A 22,298-nucleotide genomic window follows, 5' to 3' on the forward strand; every position below is an offset into this window, starting at 1 on the left:
AGGAGCTCAGGCCTCTTTGGATATAGGATAATGCTTCTGTAGAGTTTTGTTGTATCACATGTTAATGGCACTTCTGACTTCAATTGGTAAATGGATTTGTGTGTTTAATATTTTGGATCCTTAGAACTACCTAGTAATTTTTAAGAATGATTAAATTGTTATTGAACATGGTTAGAGGAAGTCACACTCGTACTTTATGTTCATAACACAGAGGGTAAAGAAGACTCTTGGGCTGTATGGGCTTGTATGGGAACACTGTGTTTTTCTTAATAATTTTAAATTTTAATTAAAATATAATTATGTCATTTCACCCATTTCATTCTCACTCTCCACCCCTCCCCTCATTACTCTCTTTCAAATTCATGGCCTTTGTTCTTTGATTTTATTGTTGCATTTATAAATGCCTAGAGAAGTAAATATAACCCGATGAGTCTTTTTAGTGTTGCTTATATGTATATAATTTCAGTGCAGGCCATTAGGAGCACTAAGATTTTTATGAGTGAAAGCTCATGATTTTATTGTCTTCATAACAAGATCAGCTTAGAACTGGATCACTTGGCCCTTTCTCTTCTTATCACCTCCCAGTTCAAAATGCTTGCATCTCTTAATAGCCAGCATCCTCTTGGATCTGCCGTTGGGCTCCACACATTCCAGTCTCAGGACAATCTTCTTTGTAGTTTTAGCACTTTTGTGGAAAATAGGCTTAGTCTGCCCACCATAGCCACTCTGTTTCCTGTCATAACGCCGCTTTCCCTGGGCATACAAAGAATCTTTGCCCTTCTTCTACTGGGTCACTTTGTGGGGTTGGTGTTTGCCACATTTCTTGCAGAATGTCCGGCGGGTCCGATATCGGCACAGAAAGAAAGAGGGAAGGCTAGCAACCAGGAGCACTAATTTTTAAAATTTGTTCTGAAAACCACAGGAATCCAGTAAATGTCCTTGAAAATGATCATGACACAAATTGATAAGCATCTCCTAAAAACTAGGCAACTTTGAAAGTTTGAGTGCTCTTATTTCATATAATCTTTATAACACTACATTGAAGAGCTACAATTGCTTCCTTCCTCTTGCAGATGATAAGAAGAAAAACTGCAGTAAAACACCAGAAGCTGAGAGAAATGAGAAACTTTGTATATTGCCACATAGGTGAGTAGAAGGTGGAACTAGAGAATTCGAATTCAATTTTGTTGTTTTTTTCTTTCGTTTTGTTTTTGGCATGAGAGTCTGTACTCCTTGAGGAATATGCCAACAAACCTCTCTCCACTTCACTGTAAGCAATGAGGTTACTTTGTAATGAATTCACATAAATATATTTTATTATATGTTTTGGGTTAGCTTATAGTCATTGTATAAAGTGATAGCTTCATATGACATCATGAAGTATATGTCTATACCTGTATATTACATTCTTTAATCTTATTTACCCTTCTATACTCTTTTTATACCTCCCCTTCCACTTTTCATTGGTTTCCTTTTATTTTCTATAATAAGCACCTCTCTGGTTCAATTCTGTTAAAAAATTCATTTGTTTTTACCATCTATATGAGTGTTTTGCCTGCATGTATGTCTGTGCATCATGTGGATGCAGTTCCTGGATAGGCCAGACGAGGACAACAGATTCCATAGGACTGGAGTTACGGATGACTGTGAGCCAACATGTAGATGCTGAGACCCAAACCAGGGTCCTCTCGAAGAGCAGCCAGTACTGTTAACCCCTGAGCCATCTCTTCTGTTTGTATAAGTTTTTGAAAATCTAGATTCCCAAATATGAGAGAATACATGTGAAATTTCCTTTTGAAACTGGTTTTCTGGTTGTGAATTTTATCCCTCAGTTCATAGTGCTTAGCTGAAGTTCATAACAGTTGTGCACACTAAGTGTAGGTGATTTATTGATCCCACTTACCTTGGATTTAACTGGAATGAAGGTTAATTTAACACAGTTGGGAAAATGGTTGGATATATAAGCCTGAGGAGGGAGCCTCTGTGGAGTGGATCCTCCCTAGTAAACAAAGAGGAAGCCAAGAGTAATGTGACTTGACCGTATAAGGAAGCCTCATGATCAGAGTAGAGCTGATAATCACTGCACAGCACATTTGACTATGTCTCAGATTTGTCTCCTGGCCAAGACTGCTATGGATGCCTGTCTCAGTACAAGAGAGACGAAGAGGTACGAACATTAAGACAGCTAAGAACACTGGCTCTTATCTAATTGTGTAAGGCACTAAAAGCACCAACAGTGCTGCTTATGTCTGTCTCTGACAGCCAACACCGGATGACAAAGTCATTTAGTTAGCAATATGGATTGAACACCCAAACTGTTCAGAGGCCAGTGTTTGTTTCCTGTTGAGGAAGGAACATGAATTTTTCTCAGACAGGAAATAAAGAATAAAGCAAGAACCATGTGCTTTATCAGGAAGTGTCAAAAAGGAAAGGGATGTACATAATATTAAATAGAGGTACTAGTAGCCAGAAAACACCAAGGTAGGTACTGACCTTGTATAATCCTGTTATTACTAATTCGGTTTTCATATCCCCCCCAAACAAGAATAATAGCACTTATCATGCAGCAGTGTGGGGTAGATTAAATAAGAAAAGGTTTATAAATGGATATAAAATGCTTAGTTCAAACCCTATCTGAGATGATTTAAATGAGAATGGCCTCCATAGGCTTATATATTTGAATGTTTGATCCTAAATTGGTAGACTCTTAGGAAGGATTAGGAGGTATGGCCCGGAGGTATGGCCTTGGAAGTGGAGGTATGATGTTGTACGAGGAGGAGGAAGCATATCACTGGGAGTGGGCTTATGGTTTCAAAGGCCCACACCAGGCCCAGTCTCTCTCTCTCTCTCTCTCTCTCTCTCTCTCTCTCTCTCTCTCTCTCTCTCTCTCTCTCTCTCTCTCTCTCCCCCTCACTCTGTCTCCCTCTCTCTTTTCCTCTCTCTTTCTGTCTTCCTCTCTTTTTCTCTCTCTGTCTGACTCTATCTCTCCATCTTGCTAATAAGATGTAAGCTCTTAACTACTGCTTTAGTACCATGCTTTTAGTACCATGCTTTAGTGTCATGCTTTCTACCATGATAATCATGGACTAATTATCTAAAATTGTAAGCAAGCCCCCAATTAAATCATTTCTTTTATTAGTTGCCTTGGTCATGGCAATATAGTAACACTGTCACTCTAGGGCACTGATAAACAGAAGATTCTGTTTGTTGTTTGTGGCAATAGTAGTGGACATATATTATCACTGTTATTTTATAACCATTGCTATCAAAAATTTTAATCCCAGCAGTTGGGAGACAGAAACAGGCAGATCTCTGTAAGTTCAATGTCAGCCTAGTATACACAAAGAGTTTTAGGATGGCCAGGGCACTTACACAGAGAAACTCTGTCAACAAACAATCAATCAATCAATCAAGTAAATAATATTATTTATGTAGTAATGCATATGACCAGGGATACTCTGGTTGTGATTATGTTTTGTTTGCCAATACCAGTTTCAGGAACTTATTTCATGAATTTTTCTTATTTTAGTCTGGATACAGAGTTGCTTTAGAGAAGGGATTTCTATCTCATCAAATTAGATATTTGATATTGAAGAGAATTACAACCAGCTAGTTTGACCAGAGAGCCTACCTGCCACCATAAAGTCTGATGCAAGCCTCCATCTTTGGATTTCAGTATTTCATTCTGTGATCTGGAACACAGAAGGGAGACAGTCATTTGCAAACAGTATTCCTGAGGGCAGTGATATGATTGCTTTCCTTCCTAAAGATGGTTGTGACTTAGTGCTATAGTTTGCTTGATAGGGGACGTACTAGAGGACAGAAGGGTCCAGAAAGCACTATCAGAGTTGACATAGTTGAGATTCTGTGGAAGGTAAAGATGGATTTTCTTCAGTACTTTGCAGCAAGCAAATGGTCCCAAACTCCACACTAAAGATGTATTCCTTCACGTTGTTTTTTAAAGCTTGGGCACATTTCAGAACCTATTGAATCTCTGTGCTTCCAATTGATTTACATTTAACACATCAAAACGTTGTTTTGCAAAAGAGATTTGATATACAGGAGCCCACTGAGCTGCTTTTATTAATGTTTCAAAGCATTTTTCTTTGAAAGGATTGAAACATGGGCAGCACGTTATGATGTTTGCTGCTTCAGAAGGACACGGGGTGCCAGGAGAGCTAGAGGTAGCCTGAGTTGGCCTGGCTCATGGTGTGCGACTGGTAATCTGGGGGAGGCCAGAAATTGAAGATAATTGTGTATGGGATGTAGCTAGAACACTTTCTTTGTGCATGGTATCCAGAAAGACACGTGACATCCCAAATAATTGCCTATTAAGGCACAATTCAAGTTATAACATTCAAAATTAATCTTTCTCCTGCCTTCAGGCTTTATATTTCTCACACTCTTAACTTTTATTGTCACAAAGCAGTTTTGGTCACAGAGAAGTTGCTTGACTGAAATGTTATTGTGGCCAGGGGATGTAGAGTAGCAGGTGCCTGTTGGAAGAATAACAGTGTAAAAACCATAAAGAGCAACTAGGGTTGAATGAGTATTATTCACAAGAAGCACATAATTCGGCAATCCTAAGGAAAGTGTCTGTGTGTAATGTTGAGGAGTGGAAGGCAATGGGGAGTGGTAAGTACTTTGAGGAAATAGAGCATATAGTTTTCATCTAAAATCAGGTTTTTTTTTAAAAAAATTAAATACTGTGTCATTTGAAGAAAGTCTATCTGTAGGTCCAGTTCTCCACAAACATCTCCTGTTTGCTGAACTTTGTCCAAATTCAACACTGTCAGTGAGGACTGAGAAGTACAAAATGACCTGTCAAAATGCACTGAGCCAGTAAATGGCAGCAGGAGACTTGAACTTCAGCTTTCTGACTGCAAAGACTTTAACTCCAGTGCTTTTTTGTTGTTGTCATCACACTGTGCTGCTGCTTTGTGCTGAATCTTATAAATCAGGAAAAATGAGAGGCAGACATGGGAAACTAGTGAAGGAAACACAGAAGAGCACTAAATCGACAGAGGAGAGAGTATGACAGAGTGGCCTGGGCATTGGCATGGAGGAAATGCACTCTCGGGGCAAGCCCATCAGCAATTGGAGATGGTTGAGAGAAGGTGGGCTGTGAAACCATCTTTGGACTGGAAATGGCAAACAAGATGAAAGGGTACAGTGCATATAGAAAGACAGGAAGACATCCACCCCTCTGAAGAGTTAAGCGAAGAAGTCTGAAATGAGCAGTTCTTCTAAAATCCTCTACACTTCCCATTCGAGTTAGCATTTTCAAACTGTATCTAGAACTATCTAAGCTAAGAAGTAGAGGGAATATCTGTATTCAGCTTGGGCTTCAGTTCTAAGCACTGCCATGCATGCACACGTGCATGTGTGTTTGTGTGTGTGTTCCCAGTGTGCGTAGAGTTTCAAATGAAATACTACCCAATGTCTAACATTTGACAAACAGGAGAATAAATTGCAGTGCACAAAAAATCCGTTGTCACATAAAAACTATATGTAAATATATATATATATATTTGATAGACAGTTTCTTCTGGGGAAAATTGTGCCATCCACAGGAATCACAGTGCTTATTTAATTGGTGTCTAATTTTTACCCATAGTTAGAAGTTGATATTATGCACACCTGTAAGGTGCCATTTCAGGCCTCTGCTTTCCTAGCTATATGTGCGATGCTATTTTGAGGGTAGATACTATTTAATAATATCCCTAAAGGAACAACTTTCATCTTAGTCTAAGGAATAATAATGTTGATCATTTCACGGATATTGTCTTCTGTGTATTGTGGTGATGGGTTCAAATCACACTCATTAATTGAGGTTTTTATATATTAACTTTTATTTGAGTCCCCAAACCCCGAGGGTGACAGAATTTAAGATTATTTCATTCAGTAATTTTTTTCCTATTGTTGTATGGATATTTTTCATAAGGCCATTTTTTGGGCCAGTTGTACCTTTGAGATCCTTCCATCTGTCCTGGCCAGTTCTAATGACTTAGTAGAATTTGTAAAATCATTCTACTCTTTCTTAATCATTGCCAGACAGATTTATTTTTCTTCTCCATTCTCCAGCCTTCTGATCATGATACAGGTTTCAGGCATCTTCTTCCTGGGTTCTTATCACCTTTAAATACTCAGATTTTCTCTCTCTTTCTTTCTTTCAATGAGGATAAAACAGTCTGAGAGAGGAAATATTTCATTCTTCAATGAACATGTTGTTTGACACCTCTATTACCTACTATTCACTTTCAACATGCAGGCTCATTGACTTCATTTTCTGCTTTTATTCAGTCATATCCCTCTCCAGGAAATGAACACAGAAATGTTTCACTGATGGAACTAGACAAAGAATACTGGCCTTTGTCATATAGGCTGGACTACCAAGATAACAGTACCTTCAGATAACATTACCCTGACCTAAATTCTGTGTGGGGCTGGTGATATGGCAAAGCAGTTAAAAGGGCCTGAGTTCAATCCTTGCAACCCATGGGATAGAAAAACAGCACCAAGTCCTGAAAGTTGTCTTCTTACCTCTGTGAGTAACCACACACATGGTAAATAAATAAATAAAAACTTGGTGATTTAAAATTGTCACTAGTCATCATCAGTGCCATTACTTGTATGTATTTTGGGTTCTCAAAGATCAAGAGTAAGTTTCTCTGGAGTTAATCATATCACCTTTGTTTCTAGAATCTGCTAGACAAGAGTAGCAATTGCCTAAGAACCAGGCAAAGCAGCCTGCAGGGTGGTAGTTGCACACCAAAGCCTTCCTTTATATCCTTTCCCCCATTAGTGTCTAGTTCAGATTGCTCTGCTTTTGATGAATTCCTTTAAAGAGATGCCAAGATGCCAGAGTTTAAATATTTGTCCTTTCCAAAATTTGTGTTAAAATCTAATTACCATCGTGACAATGTTGGGAAGTGTCTAGATCATAAAACCTCCATGAGTGACTTACCTAATAGTTATCATGAGAATTGACTAGTCTCTTCTTATGCATTCTTTCCATCTTTCTCTCTCTTCTCTCTTTCATCTCCTTTCTTTCTTCTCTCCCTCCGTTCCTCTTCCTGCGTCTTTTTGCATTTGTACAATATGTTTGCTCCTACTATGTTATAACACAGAAAGAAAACTTTTGGAGGATTCAAGCACCTTGATCTTAGATATCTCAGCCTCCAAAACAGTGAATAAATGCATAAATATTCAATATAAATTATCCGTCTTGTGACATTCTGTTGTAGCCACATAAAATGAATTAAGGGATACAATAATCCCTTACCACTCTGATGATTCACTATGTTTACTTTCTGGCCTGCTTGACATTTCTAGTTGGGCATCCAGTTATCATTGTGAATATTTTCAAATCTGCTTACCAACTGTGTGTGCACATATAAATGTATTTGCACAAGGAGGTAAGGTCCAGAAGGGATACAGACTACCAGCAGAGAGAAAGAAAAATAATCACTTAGGGCAGCCTAGTGTGTAGGGCAATCAAAAACATTCAGTTTCAGAAAACAAATAAGCACCCAAATTATGCATATAAGAAACAGGAAAAATTGGATTCCTAGAGGGATGAAATAGAAAGCTTGACTTTATTTTCAATAAGAGAAAGGCTTTGGGGAGAAAAGAAACTGCAAATGTTAATTTGCTCTTATTGCACCTCTCTTGCTTTCTTCCCAGCCCACCTCCTCATCCCATGGTGAGAAATAATGACCATGTTCTGCACTTGGAAGATTGGGTAATGAGAGTCATGGTGAGAGGAAATGACTTCCTCAGCTAATTGTCAGCAGAGGTTGAAGGACCTACAAGTAGTGGCTCCCAGGGTGCTCTCTTATACTCTTCCAAAGCAGGCTCTGGCAGGTTAACTCAGCTGGTCAGAGCCCTGTGGTAAAAAGAGAAAGGCAGCAGTTCTAATTCGGGCCAGATAGATCTACTTTGTTACTGTATTAAAGACTGAAAGCAGGATATACAGTTCATCTCAGCCCAAGCCCTAACCCGGGCCCCATAAAACCTCAAGTCCTAGACACAGGGTCATATGTCCTAACATTGCCCATAGGCTAAGACCCTAATCTTGATCATAGGCTGAACCTCTGTCATGCATAGAGCCCTTAAATCTTAGCTGTTGATTAAAGCCCTGACCATAGGCTACATGGTTACTGACCCTCATAAATATGTTATGTGTCATCAAAGGGACCAGGAAAGAAGGAAAAATGTGGTAGTGTATCTCCGTTACTTCTAATAAAAGAAACATGCCCTGCTAATAGGACAGGGATAACCTGCCTTCATGTGGCAACAAATAATCCAAACGTGTGTTTATACTGAAAGCACAGGGTGAATCTTTTTGGAGAGAGTATGAGAACTGTTGTCCAAGTTTTCAGGCTAGAATAGAAGTGGCAAGATCTCTTTGAAATTGAATCTACCATTCTTTTCGTTTGTAAGGCTGACAGCACTGGTATTTGTCTTCGTCCCACTCTTTCTTGTTTAAGATAACAAGGCTAATGGCCGTAAAAGCCATTTTTGAAAAGGGCACACACAGCACTGAAACCTCTTTATCTTCTGAATCCTTTGCCCCACTTTTGCCAAAGCATCGGAAACTTCCAATACTGCATGTATCCCTGTCATTTTTGACACTTTCAATTCTGGTTTAATTGCAGATCTTACTTGTGAAATGTCACATATGTAAATGCTGAGAATGAAACTACACTTAGGAAAGAAGTCTCCAATAAGTAACCAATGTAAGCTTTTGTAGAACTCACAAGTGTCCTTAAGTTGTCTGTGTGAGATTCTTAACTACAATGTGGACCGATGTGATCTACTCTGAATTCAGTTTCACTTTAGAACTCAAAATAGTTTAATTTCAGAATATCACTCTCAACATTTGTATACATACAGGTAGTAAGTTGTTAACTAACACTAGATACCCAAAAGGCAGACCCATCAAAAGCATGGAAAGTTGGGATGCTTCCCTTTCTTAGGCAGTGGTCAGCTCTAGGTAATTAAACTGAGGTTCTTAGGAAGACTGATTATTTCACATAACACTGACCAGAGACATACATATAGGTTGCTCAAGATTTCTGGTTGGAAGTTTCCCTGTCTTTGCAAATATTCTTCAAACCTACACTTCTCATTTTAAAGGGACCATCAATAGGGAAGCATAAAACTTAGAATTTCTGGAAAGGTTGAAGGAGATTACAGGCAGGTGCCTTCTACTGTTTGACTTCTTACCTCATCAGGTGTTACTCAATCTATAGTAATTTGACCCCTTAACATAAATGAAAACTCAATTTTACTTTTAGTTCCCTTTTCTCTTCTGCATTCCCAAACTGCCACAGAACAGGTTGAGCTCACCACTTCTTTCTCACCTATATTGCTATAGTTTGTACATAGGTCGTCCGTCAAGGGTTCATGTGTTAGAAGCTTGTTTACCAGTATGGCAGTGTTAAATGTGTTTGGTACCTTTAAGAGGTGAGTCCTACTGGAAGCTCCACAGATAGCTTTAGGAGATCTGTTTGCTGTAGTGATTAAAATAGTTCTTGTGGTACTCTAGCTGCCCTTTTGAGAAGTAAGTAATTATACACGAACAAGACTGGTCATTACTTGATCTTTCTGTCTTCCTGTTGTGCTATGGATATCTGCCATAAGCTTCTGCCATTGCACTATCTGCCATGAAGACCCCGAACCTCCAAAATGGAGAATTTGAACTTTTCTCTTTTTGTGTGTGGCATTTTCTGTTTTAATTAATATTTTTATATAATGTATTCTTGTTACTCTAACCCTGCCTTTGCATAACTAGCCTCAATAGCTTTCCTTTATTCACATTTTTTGGTTCTGTTCTGTGTTCAGTTCAACCAGGGTTCAACCAGTGTCATCTGTGTTACCATGGAATTGGAACTGTGCATTAGAGCCTGGTAGACTCACTAGTGGGTACACACCTGCTTACTATCTCTCCCTGTCTCTAGGAATCTTTTAGTTCCCAATAGGTCAACAGTAAGGAGAAGGGCCCTATGAGTCCCTTTGCCATGCAGAGCTGACTGCAATGTAGGCCTGACTTGCAAAGATCTAGTAACAGTAGACCAACTGGTTTGGGTTCATGATTGCCATGTTACACTAAGCAGGTGGTTGGTGTTTGACAGCCTTTCTTATCTTCTAATCCCTAAATTCTTTTCAGACCTTCTTTTAGAATGTTCCTTGAGCCTTAAGTAGTTGGTAGGATGCGTTTTTGGGACTTTAACCCTCTACTATTCCTTGTTCTTGGTATCTTGTATAGTCATGGGTTTCAGCACTTACCTCCATTCACTGCCAAGAGGGTTCTCTGATTAAGAGTTGGAATAACCTTTGTCTGTGGACGGCATAAACATTTAGAAAGGAGTTTGATGTTATTTCTACTTTAGTAAACAGCTACAGTAGACCTCAGTCATAAATTTTTTAAAAATTTTTTTTATTAGACTTGCTATAATAGGCATGGCTTTCAATTATGCAGTGGACCTCAAATCCATTAGGGAGTGATTGGTATCCCCATAACAGCTGTGCCACTGTTATGTCAATAGCCATGTTTTGCCTGGAAAGTTGGTATTTTATCTCATAGAGTTCTTAGCTGGGTACAAACACTGATGTTCTCTCACACTCACCTCCACACAGTCTGTATAGTATTATCTCTCACTATGAAAGCTAGCTATCAGGTGGGATGTTTCCAGCTCTGTTCCACCTCCATTTCTGTTTCCTACATATGAGGTATGTAGTGTTTTCTGCAATAAGGTCTTATAAAAACGTTCTGGTGGACAGCCAAGAGAATGGCAAAGGTCTGAATTGTTTGAAGGGCTCCCTGAACACCTCTATGTAGATTTAATATTCTTGACCATGGAGGATTTTTGTTTTATTTTTTGTTTTTGACCCATTACCACTACGACCAGTATCTAGCATTGCAGGGGATCTGCCTTCAAACCCTCTTTTATGTGTTTTAAATGAGTTACCAAATAAAAACTACCTATGTGGCTTTTTCATGTTCTCTTTCTTTTGATTAATCTTTTCCTGTTGTCTACTGGTCACTCTTCTCCCACCTTTTCCTATTTGAAGATTAGGGAGAAAAAACTCAAAATATTTTTTTCTTATAAATTATGCAGTCTCAGATATTGAAATCAGACTAATATGTTTAACTTTAATTTAAGTTTTATAAATGTTTGAAATATAGACTATACAGCACATATTTTAAAGTATATGTTAATGACTTTAACATATGTATACACCTGTGTAACCACTGTCAGATTATGATATAGAACAGATCCACTAACCAAAAGTTAATTGTCCCTTCCTAGTTAAGCCTCTATTTTTCAGCCCCAGGCAACCAGTTAACTGCTTTTTTGTTATGATGGGTTATTTTTTCCCCAGTGTTTCATATTAATAGAACTAATTGAGTATAATGTGTTCTTTAATTATTTTATTTCTATATAATTTGTTCGCTCTCTTATTGAAGCATAATTGACAAATAAAAATTGCATAAATTTAACTTGAACAGTGTGATGACTTGATATATGTATACATTGTGAAATGATTGTCATAATCAAGCTAATTGGCACCTCTATCACCTCACATAATTACTGTTTTTTTTAACGTGTGGTGAGGGTACTTAAGATTTATTTTCTTAAAATATTTTTAGAATAGCACTGAATTAACTATAGATACCTTACTTTATATTAGATCCCTCAAGTTTAATCATATTATAAATAAAAGTTTGTGCCCTTTGGCCAATTATTTTGGCTTACCCCCTGTTCTTTTCCCTTCACCCAGCCTCTAAAAGCTGTTCTATTTTCTGAGTTCATTTTTCCCCATCAAGTGATCCATTTGCTTGTGTAAATGTGTGCATACATATGTGTGTCTGTCATTAGAGTGTATGTATCTTTGTGTATGCTTATGTGCGTGTTGAGAAGCCTGAAGAGGATATTGTATGCCCTGTTTTATTTTCCACCTACTTCTTTCAGGCAGATTCTCTCCATGAATCTGGAACTTGTGTGTGTGTGTGTGTGTGTGTGTGTGTGTGTGTGTGTGTGTGTTTTGATGTTGTTCTTTTGTTTTGTTTTCTGCTAGGATGGAAGCCAGTAAACCCAGACCCCAGATATTCCCTCTGACTCTCCACCTTGAAAGCTGAGGTTTCAGGCATACACTAACCTTGCTACATGGATGACAGGGTCTAAACTCTGATCCTCATAACTGCACAGCAATTGTTCTGAATCACTGAGGTTTCTTCTCTCTAGCCCTGTGTCCAACAGTTTTAGGATTGCATTTGTGTGATCATGAAGTACTTGTCTTTCTGTATTTGTCCTATTTCACTGAAAGTGCCCCCCAGATTCATCTAAAATGTTGGAAGCAAATTTCTACATTTTACAAATCTTCCTATTTTTTTTTCACCACAAAGTTTCTGTATTTTCATTGCTGGAGGTAATATTGCAGTGAACATGAAAATATAGATACCTCAAGATACAATTTGAATTTATGTAGTACTGGGATTACTGAATCATGATAATTCTACTTTTAATTTTCTGATGCCACCCCTATACTCTTTTCCAAGTGACTATGCTAATTTGTTAATAACAACAAGATACAGGGGATCACTGTTCTTTGCACTGTCCTCAACTGCCAAACTAGTTATATATCTTATTTGCTTGATACTATTTAATAGGTGTGGTATGCTATTGTATTATGCTTTTGATTCACATTTTCTTGATAATTAATATTGTTACATAGTAATTAATATTAAAATATATATGTATTACTTACTAAGTTTTATGAGTTCATATGCACTTTGATATATCCAACTTTCAAGCATGGAGGTTATGCAATTCACACACGTTCTCCCATGTGTCAGTAGATTGTCAGCTATAGGGTTTTCATTGATGCCCTTCATCATGTTGACGAAGTCTCCCTTTATGACATCCTTGCTAAGAATTACTTCTAAAAACCAGGAATAGATGTTAGATTTTTTTCCAGATGTGTTCTCTACATCTACAATAACCATTTTTATTTTATTTTTTGAATCTCCTGGTATGGTGAATTATTTTGATTGATTTTCAAATATTAGCTCAACCCTGGAATAATGAGATAAATAACCCTTGTTCATGATGTAGTATTTCTTTTATTTATTGCTGGATTTATCTTAAGTAAGAATGTGTCTATTTGTGGGAAATATTGATCTGTAGTTTTCTTATAATTTGTTGTGTTTTCATAATGGCTGGCTTTACAGAATGAGTTGGACATATTCCTTCTTCAGCATTCTGAAAGAGTGTGTCTTGAATCCTATCCTTTTTAACTGTTTGGTGAAATTCTCAGTGATACCATATGGGCCTGGAGTCTTCTGTCTCAAAAAGTTTTTAGTTATAAATTCTAATTTTTAAAATTGATATAGTACTAACCGGGCTATCTATCTCTAAGCATTAATAGTTTCTATTTGAACTACTTTGGTATTTTTCAAATTGTCATTGATTGTCACATTTATTAGCCAAAGCTATTCATAATATTCTCTTAATATCCTTTAATATTCATAGAATCTATAGCAATATCCTCATTCTCATTCCAGATTATGCTAACTTATTTAAAACATTTTTTTCTATTGACCCAAGGTCAGGGCTTATTGAGTTTATTTATCTCCTTAAAGAACCTGTTTTGATTTCACTGATTTTCTCTATTTTTTCTACTTTCTGTGTCACGGATTCCCACAATGATATTTATTAATTTCTTTCTATTGCTTATTTTTTGAGTGATATTTGCTCTTCTTTTTTCATAGGTAGATTTATTATCTTTTCACATATATTCATCTAATGCATCAAACCGTCCTAGTTGCTTTGCTTTATTAATTTTATCTTCTTTTTTTTTGGTTTTTTCGAGACAGGGTTTCCCTGTAGTTTCTAGAGCCTGTCCTGGAGCTAGCTCTTGTAGACCAGGCTGGCCTCGAACTCAGAGATCCGCCTGCCTCTGCCTCCCGAGTGCTGGGATTAAAGGCGTGCACCACCACCGCCCGGCCTTAATTTTATCTTGAATGCTATGCTGTCTTAAAACTTCTTCCACCAAACAAATTAGTCCATTACTTTTGAATCCAGCCTGTCTCAAATTCCCAGGACATGGCTAAAACATAACCATGTTCTTTGCTAAAATTGAACACGAATGGCCTCTAGCCTGGCTCCTGATAGGTTTCTTCTTCCCCTCTGAAACCTCATAAACCATCTTCACTGTCTGCCTTTCTATTGGCACTCTGAACTTCTGAATGTGTCAGAATGGCCCATTATTATCTGCTTAAGGCATCCTTAAATTTCTCTCGATCCCATAGCTACAAGCTCTTCCAAACTCTTCAAATTTCTTCTTGCAAATGAGTTGGGGGAAAAAACCCCACAAAACACTTGGTCAGGTTTATCACAGCAATGGCCACATTCCTCATCACCAATTTCTTGTATTTTATGGGTTTTGTTGCTGTGATAAAACATTTAAAATATAATGATGGAAGATGGAATCATTTGGGGGAAGACATGGCAGTGCCTCATGGTTGAGGCAGCAGGGGCATCTGGAGGTGGTTACATTATAATGGCAATAGGAAAATGGTGACGTTGAGTCAGAACTGATATCTGGCCACCATGTCAATATAATTCTTCCATTTTGCATGCCTGCAAAAAAGTACAAAATTTTGCTACCAAATTGAGATGTAGGCTGGCCCCCTTGGACCAGAACTACAGAAAATCTCTGCTTTCATAGATAAACCTGTAATAAAAAATAAACAAAAACTTCCATGGGCTTCCCTGTTGTAGCAGGATGCCCTGGAGGCTTTATGTTTCCAGGCATTCTCATTTTAGACTGATCATTTCAAATACATTTGCATTTTTGTGCATTGCAACACTTGATGGCTAGAATTTTGCCTTCAAGGCACCATTCCTTTTGTTCCTGTACAGAGTGTGAGATTTCTCTTTATTGTACTCATCCCTTTTACTGTTACTTCAGCTCTGTCCATAGCAGCTTTCCATAGCTTTAAATGAAGAACCCAGACTATTTTTCTTGGTCAAACTATACAATTTTCACATTTTTTATGGCTTAACAATAAAGCATTAGCATTGTAATTATTCTTCAAGTATAAACACTTCCTGCTATCACATGCAGTTTTCACTTGTGTAAGTAAAATTAAACCTGAACTTTTAAGTAATCACACACATATATGCTTGTTTAGATTTTGTTATGGTTTTACACAATCTAGCAGCAGGTGTTCTGGTCCTCTGACTCTTACAATCTTTCTGTGCCTGCTTCCTTGGTGTTCCTTGAGCCTTAAGGATATGGGCTGTGTTGGGGATGTATCAATTGCAGATGAGAAAAATAGCCTTCAAACAAAAATGACCCAAAAACTTAAAGGATACTTAATTCTAATCAACTAAGAAGACACTACAATCCTAAACATTTATATACCAAAGTCATCAAAAGCAAACTTACTAGAATGAATGACATTAATTTACCTCAATTCAGAAATAGTAGGTGATCTCCACATTGTCCAATAGACAGGTAATCTGGACAAAAACAGACCAGTTGGCACACATTTTGTGCTCGTTTTCTAGATTTTCACTGTAAATCTAAAAGCAGTGGTCAGTACTAAGGGAACTCAGTAAATGCTATGTTGTCTTTAAAAGTTAACACTCCTGTTTAGAATCTTTCAGGATTTCATCTTCTCCTTGCTTAGTCTTAAAAAAGTTATTATTATTGTGTGCATGATGGGAGTCACACACAAAGCGTATCACAAGTTTAGTGGTCAGAAGACAACTTTGTAGAGGCAGTTCTCTTCCATGTTTACATCTGTTTCAAATGGTGAATAATCAATAAGGCTTGCATGGCAAATGTCTTACTTGCTGACCAATTTCAATGGCTTACTTGTTATAATGTAAAGATTTTGTAATGTATTACAAATATTAACCACACATTTCCTGAATATCATATGTAGGGGTAAGTGATACAGGGAGTGCAAATGAGAAAGCATCTCAAACAAAGCTCATCTTTCTTTAACTTTACACCTTAACCTCATAGTTTATTTACTTTTTTATTTTATTGCTTCTTTTATCAAAATCCATGCTTCCCACTATTTGCAATTAGAAACTAGGGGTAATTCATTCAACAACAGATGGGAACTGAGGCAGAGACCCATATTGGAGCACTGGACTGAGCTTCTAAGGTCCAGTTGAAGAGTAGAAGGAATGAGAGTATGAGCAAGGAAGTCAAGACCGTGATGGGTTCACCCACTGAGACAGTTTACCTGAGCTAATGGGAGCTCACCAACTCCAACTGGACTGGGAAGGAACAAGCATAGGACCAAGCTAGACCCTCTGAATGTGGTTGGCAGTTGTATGGCTGAGGTAGACTGAGGGGCCACTGGCAGTGGCATTGGGATTTATCTCTATTGCATGTACTGGCTTTTTGGAATCCTATTCTCTTTGGATGTATACCTTGCTCAGTGTAGATGTAGTAGAGAGGGCCTTAGACCTTCCATAAAGCAATGTCCCTTACCCTCTCTTAGGATTAGAGGGGAATGGGATAGAAGGGTATGTGGAGGGAATGAGAGGAGGAGAGGGAGTGAGAATTTGGAGTGTTTTTTTTAATCTAATAAAAAAAAGTGAAAAAAAGAAACTAGGGGTAAACCTTCACTTTTCCCTCACCTTACTATATGCAACCAGAACTATTCCTGATAGTATGGCACAATATCAATACAATAGTATAGGAATTATAGAATATGAATAGGGGATTAAATAGCTACAGATAAAACTTGTATGTAAAGGAGTTTTACCTGTTTGCCATAGATAGAGAACCAAATACCAAATCATGTTTTTCAGTGAGACTTGTAGTAACACTATTACCATCCAATCAGTTCTTTTATCTTGCAAATTTTACCCCTGTCAAGTTCTTAATACTGTACAATCTCTATTAATTATATCTATAGAAACCTCCTTGGTTTAGCATAAATTGTCGAAGCTATCACTCTAAATCAAGCTACCCTTCTTTGCTCAACTACTAGTTTTAATCCACATTTAAAACATAATGATATATACAGGACATGTTTTTAAGAAAATGAGGTTTATTTTGACTTGCAGTTTTGAATGTTCTGTCTAGGTGTTTTATCTTGTGCTGATTTTATTGTTGGCAGAGTCTCAAAGCTTTACAAAGAGGTAAAAAACATTACCTAGTAGGACTCAGGAAGCTCACTTTTTTTCATTTCTTTATTTTCTTTTTTTTCCTCCTCCTCCCCCTTCCCTCCCCTCCCTTCCACCCATACCCCCACTCCACCCCTCTCCAAAGACAAAGAGCCATCAGGGTTCCCTTCACTATGTTAAGTCCAAGGTCCTCCCAGCTCCCCCTAAGTCCAGGAAGGTGAGCAACCAAACTGACAAGGCTCACAGTGAGCCCGTCCATGCTGTAGAGTTCATGTTCATTGCCATTGTCCTTGGTTTCTCAGTCCTCCTCCACCATCAGCCACATTCAGAGAGTCCGGTTTGGTCCCCTGTTCCATCAATCCCATTCCGATTGGACTTGGTGGTCTCCCGTTAGATCTGTCCCACCGTCTCAATGGGTAAAAGCACTCCTCATGGTCCTGGCTTCCTTGCTCATGATCTCCCTCCTTTTGCTCCTCATCAGGACCTTGAGAGCACAGTCTGGTGCTCCTATGTGGGGCTCTGTCATTTTCTCCATCCAATGCCAGGTGAAGGTTCTATGGTGATATGCAAGATATTCATGAGTATGACAATTAGGATCTGGACATTTCTGGCACCCTCTCCTCAGCTGCCCAAGGAACTAGCTGGGGGCGTCTTCCTGGACACCTGGGAACCCCTCTAGAGTCAAGTCTCTGCCAACCCTAGAATGGCTCCCTTAACTAAGATATATAATTCCTTGTTCCCATATCCACCCTTCCTATATCCCAACCATCCTATTCCCCCAAGCTCTTCCCATCCTCCACTTCACACTTTTCTCTCCCCATCCCCCCATCCCCCCATCCCACCCCACCCCCATGTTCCCACTTTTGGCCGGCAATCTTGTCTACTTCCAATATCCAGGAGGATAACTATATGTTTTTCTTTGGGTTCACCTTCTTATATAGCTTCTCTAGGATTTTTTACGAATTATAGGCTCGATGTCCTTTATTTATGGCTAGAAACCAATTATGAGTGAGTACATCCCATGTTCATCTTTTTTGGTAAAGTGGAGATTCAAACCGACACTAAATGTTTCCTTCAGCCCAGGAGGCCATGGTGGGATTAGAATGGAACAAAGGGTTTGAAACCCTACCAAGAGGTAGAAGTCACTACTATTGAGAGTAATAGCAAGAACTATTCTAGGGATGACACTGGAAGTTCCGTAGAATCTGGACTCCACTGGCTTAGAAAAACAATTTTAGGATGCAGAGCAGTGCTCTACAGTCTCAAATCTGGTAGAGTATTTGGAGAGTCTTGGGATAGAGTGGTCATGTAGGGCAGCCTGATCTCCTCTGTTCGATGAGACATTGGTGGTCTTGTTCGGAATCTAGATGCTGTCTACAGCACAGAAGAAGTTGATGGGTCGAGAATTCCCAGAAATGGCTGTTGGAGGAGGCTGGAGAAGTCCTGGACCCTGGCTGTTGCAACTTGGGTAGATCAAGCCCTCTATGGACAAAGTAGTAAGTGGGTAACTAACCTCAACAAGTTAGACCCTTGGGAATACATGGAAACTCTGAATAAGGAACAGTGTACGATATTCTACTCAAAGTGTCCCATGGATGGATCCTTGCAGGGCAAGTGCTAGCAGAGTCTAGATTTCCACTCCATCAAAGAAGGATTGCTGAGACTAGTCTGAGCTGAGGTAGTTGGGACCGCACTGCCTAGAAGTCCCTTAGTGCAAGAGGAAAGCAGCCAGACTATGCAGGGGTGCTGGCTGTTAAACTCAAGCTAGATGCCGATGGATATGGAAAACAAGTATCAGTTGGTGGCTTATATAACAAGCTAGTTCCTGGAGGAAGACATTAAAAATGTGGTGGAGTAGGGTGCTGGAGGTAGCACAGAGGGTGCTGTGGGTGGGTAAAGGTACCAACTTGTTTGCTGCATGGATGTCGGCAATCACATACGTGGAAGGCCAAGACATGGGATTTTGGAACTTATAGAAGCCTAGATATTGCTACTTAGTTGATCAGAGTAGGTTAGTATAATGACTTTTTGAAAGAGGCTAGATCCAGATGGACATAGAAATTGAAATATCTGGTGGTGAGGGAGTGAGTACTCACTAGGCTATACCATGGAGGAGGGCTCAGGAATACAGGGTTTGAATTGGGGTAAGATAGTAGCAAAAGGGGTACTATGTGTAGATGCAAACAGCGCTGGTTCTTGTAGGACCATGTATGTTGCTTGGAGGACAGGAGTAGATGCTGTGAGTCGGCTCCCGCATTTGGAACTCTGTTGAATCCTGTGAGCACTACTGCAACATGCCAGAATGTCAGTGGCAAAAACTAGACTTGGACACTGGTAGTGACATATTATCTCTCTGTTGGCATATGGGGAAACACTATCTGGTAAGGGAAATATTCCATGGTTGGTCTTTGGGGAGGACATGGAAAGTCTGGATTCAAACTGAAGTTGTGAATGCAGCACAAATATTTCATGCATGGGTGTAGGTGTGTTAAGTGCAGATGGAGCCTAACTGTTGACTATAGCACAGTAGGAGTTGCTGGACCTAGTCTTGGCTGAAGGAGTTGAAAACCTGTACTGGCCTAAAACTTGCAAATGCAAGGCCCATGAGGCCACAGTAGGTCAGGCAGCATATCGAACATCAAATATTCATTTGTGTGTAGGGAGTTACTCAATAGGTTAAAGCTTGGGTCCTAGGGGTTGTGTGGTGTCTGGTTATATAATGAAGTGGTTTAGTCATCAGAATCACCCTGTAGATGGATACAGGTAGGATGGTTACTGTTGGGAATACAGATGCTGGATACAGCACAAAAGAATGTGCTAGGACAAGGCCAGTTGGAGGGAAAGTGCGTGCAGAGGCTTAGAGCTGTTTATCAAAGCATGGTAGGACCTAGATGGAGCATAGGGTTTAGAACTCTGCAAACAACTAAAAGTCACTATTAGTGAATGCAAACAGCTATTCTAGGGGTGCCACTGGATGCGTCATCAGGTCTGGACTCTACTAGATTAGGAAAAGAATTATCTGCTGGAAAGAGGCACTTACTTCTCTAGGCTCTGGAGAAGGACTTGGACAGTCTGGGCTTTGTGTGTTAATATGTAGGCAGGCAGAGCTCCTGTGGTTTGATGAGGTTGAGGTGGTCTCAGTGGGAATGTAGATGTTGTCTATGGCACAAGAGGAGTTGTTGGGACTAGGACTCCTAGAGCTTTCTAGGAGACATTGCTGGAGAAATTGTGAACAGTAACTCTGGGACCAGGGGTAGATCCAGCCCTATACATCAAAACAAGTATTGATTGTGGCAGTGGTATACACAACAAGTGAGACCCCTGGAAGAGATTAAAAATCTGAATAAAATCTAAATAAGGAGTAATATACTATAGTCTACACAAAGTGTCCTTTGGCTGGTTTCTGGTTGGACGTATCCTAGCAGGAGGATAGATGTTAGGTACAGTACAGGAGAATTTATGAGACTAATCTGAGCTACAGTATTTGGGATCCGGCTGAATAGAGGTCTTTACTGCAAGGGACAGGCAGCCAGCCAGACCAGCTAGGGGTGCTGGTTGTTGAACTCTGGCTACATCCAGATGGGTGTGCAAATCAAGTATCTTTTATGGGCTTATATAGCAAGCTAGACCCTGGAGGAGGACATCAGAATTGTGGCTAATGAGTAGGGTGGTCCTGGTAGCACAGAGAACCAATCCTGTGTGAGGGAGCAGACAGCACCTAGCCTGGAACCTTTTGTTGACTACAGAACATGTGGAAGTAAAGAGACAAGGCCAGGGGATGGGTTTTGGGAACCTGAAGAAGTCTAGATGGTACCTAGTTGATCAGACTAGTTCAGAGTATTGATTGGAAAACCAGGTTAGATACGGATGGATGTAGAAAAAAACGTATCTGATTTTGAGGAAGTATTCACCAGACTATACTATGGAGGAGGACTAATGAAGTCCAGGTATGGAGTGTGTTAATATAGGTGGTGTGGTAGAGTGGGTCTTGGTAGGACGCTGTAGGTTGGTTAGACAACAGGAGCAGGTAGCAGGAGTAGGCCTCTGGATTTCAGACTCTCTTGAAACCCACTGCAACATGAAAGAATGTGAGCGGCAAAACTAGGCTGGGATGCTGGCAGTGAGATATGATGATGTGGGATTACCCTGTGTATGCTATGAATATGTTTTATTGCCATTGGTTATTCAAGAAGATGTTTTGGGCAATGGATTAGTAGAGCAAAGCCAGGGAGGAAATCTGAACAGAGATATAGAGAGAAACTAGGCACCGTCAGGGAGGTGCCATGTAGCTGCTGAAGGAGAAAACCAGCAGCTGCCAGGGAGAGCCGTACTCGTAGGCCACAGTCTCATGATGATACACAGATAGACAGAGGGGAATCCCACATCAATATGAGCGATGTTTGGAGGGATGTGGGAAAACACTATTGGAAACAGGAAATATTCACTAGGTTTGAACTTTGGGAGAAAATGGTAACATTTCATAAGTCATGGGGTTATTCCGTGAGACAGTACAGGTATGGTAAGTGCTGGGAAACCCTCAGTGTTGGCTGTGGAAGAATAGTAGCTTGTGGGATCATGCTGCGATTTGAGATTTGTGTTTCTGAAGAATGCCACAAAGCACTACTGCAAAGTGCAAGAGTCCATTATTTGATGGGACAGGGACTATTCTGTCCAGGGTAAATTCCACTCAGTATGGAAAACCAAGTACCGAGTATGGATATATTCACCTAGATAAATCCTAGTGGGGGACTTAGGAAGTTTGGGTATGGTGTTAAGAGAGATGGGCAACTCTAAGAGCCCTATTGGTTTATGTAGAGAGGGTTATATCTGGCAGTAGCCCAGATGTTCTCCTATAGTATAGGAAAAATGTTCCTAATAGGCTGCAGCATGTTGAAGCCTAAAACTCACTACTGTAAGGCATGGAGTCCAGACTAAGATTGAACATTTCTTATGGTTTCCAGGTTATATCTACCAGTATGTTGAAAATCAAGTGTCTGATAGTGTGTGATATTCTCAATAGGCTAGACAATGGAAGATATGAGAATACTGGTTATGGACTGGGCTTATGTTGGTGGTAGAAAGGGTCCTTAGGTGAATGATTGTATTAAAGGAGGCTGCATGTTCACCACAGTA

General features: G+C 39.4%; 1 pseudogene; it reads right to left on the minus strand.

Annotated features, from left to right (window-relative positions):
• Nucleotides 1-490: 490 nt before the first annotated feature.
• LOC121677029 lies at nt 491-13,015 on the minus strand (annotated as a pseudogene).
• Between the last annotated feature and the right edge of the window lie 9,283 nt (nt 13,016-22,298).

The sequence above is a fragment of the Arvicola amphibius genome, chromosome X, assembly GCF_903992535.2.
Source record: "Arvicola amphibius chromosome X, mArvAmp1.2, whole genome shotgun sequence".
NCBI lineage: Eukaryota > Metazoa > Chordata > Mammalia > Rodentia > Cricetidae > Arvicola > Arvicola amphibius.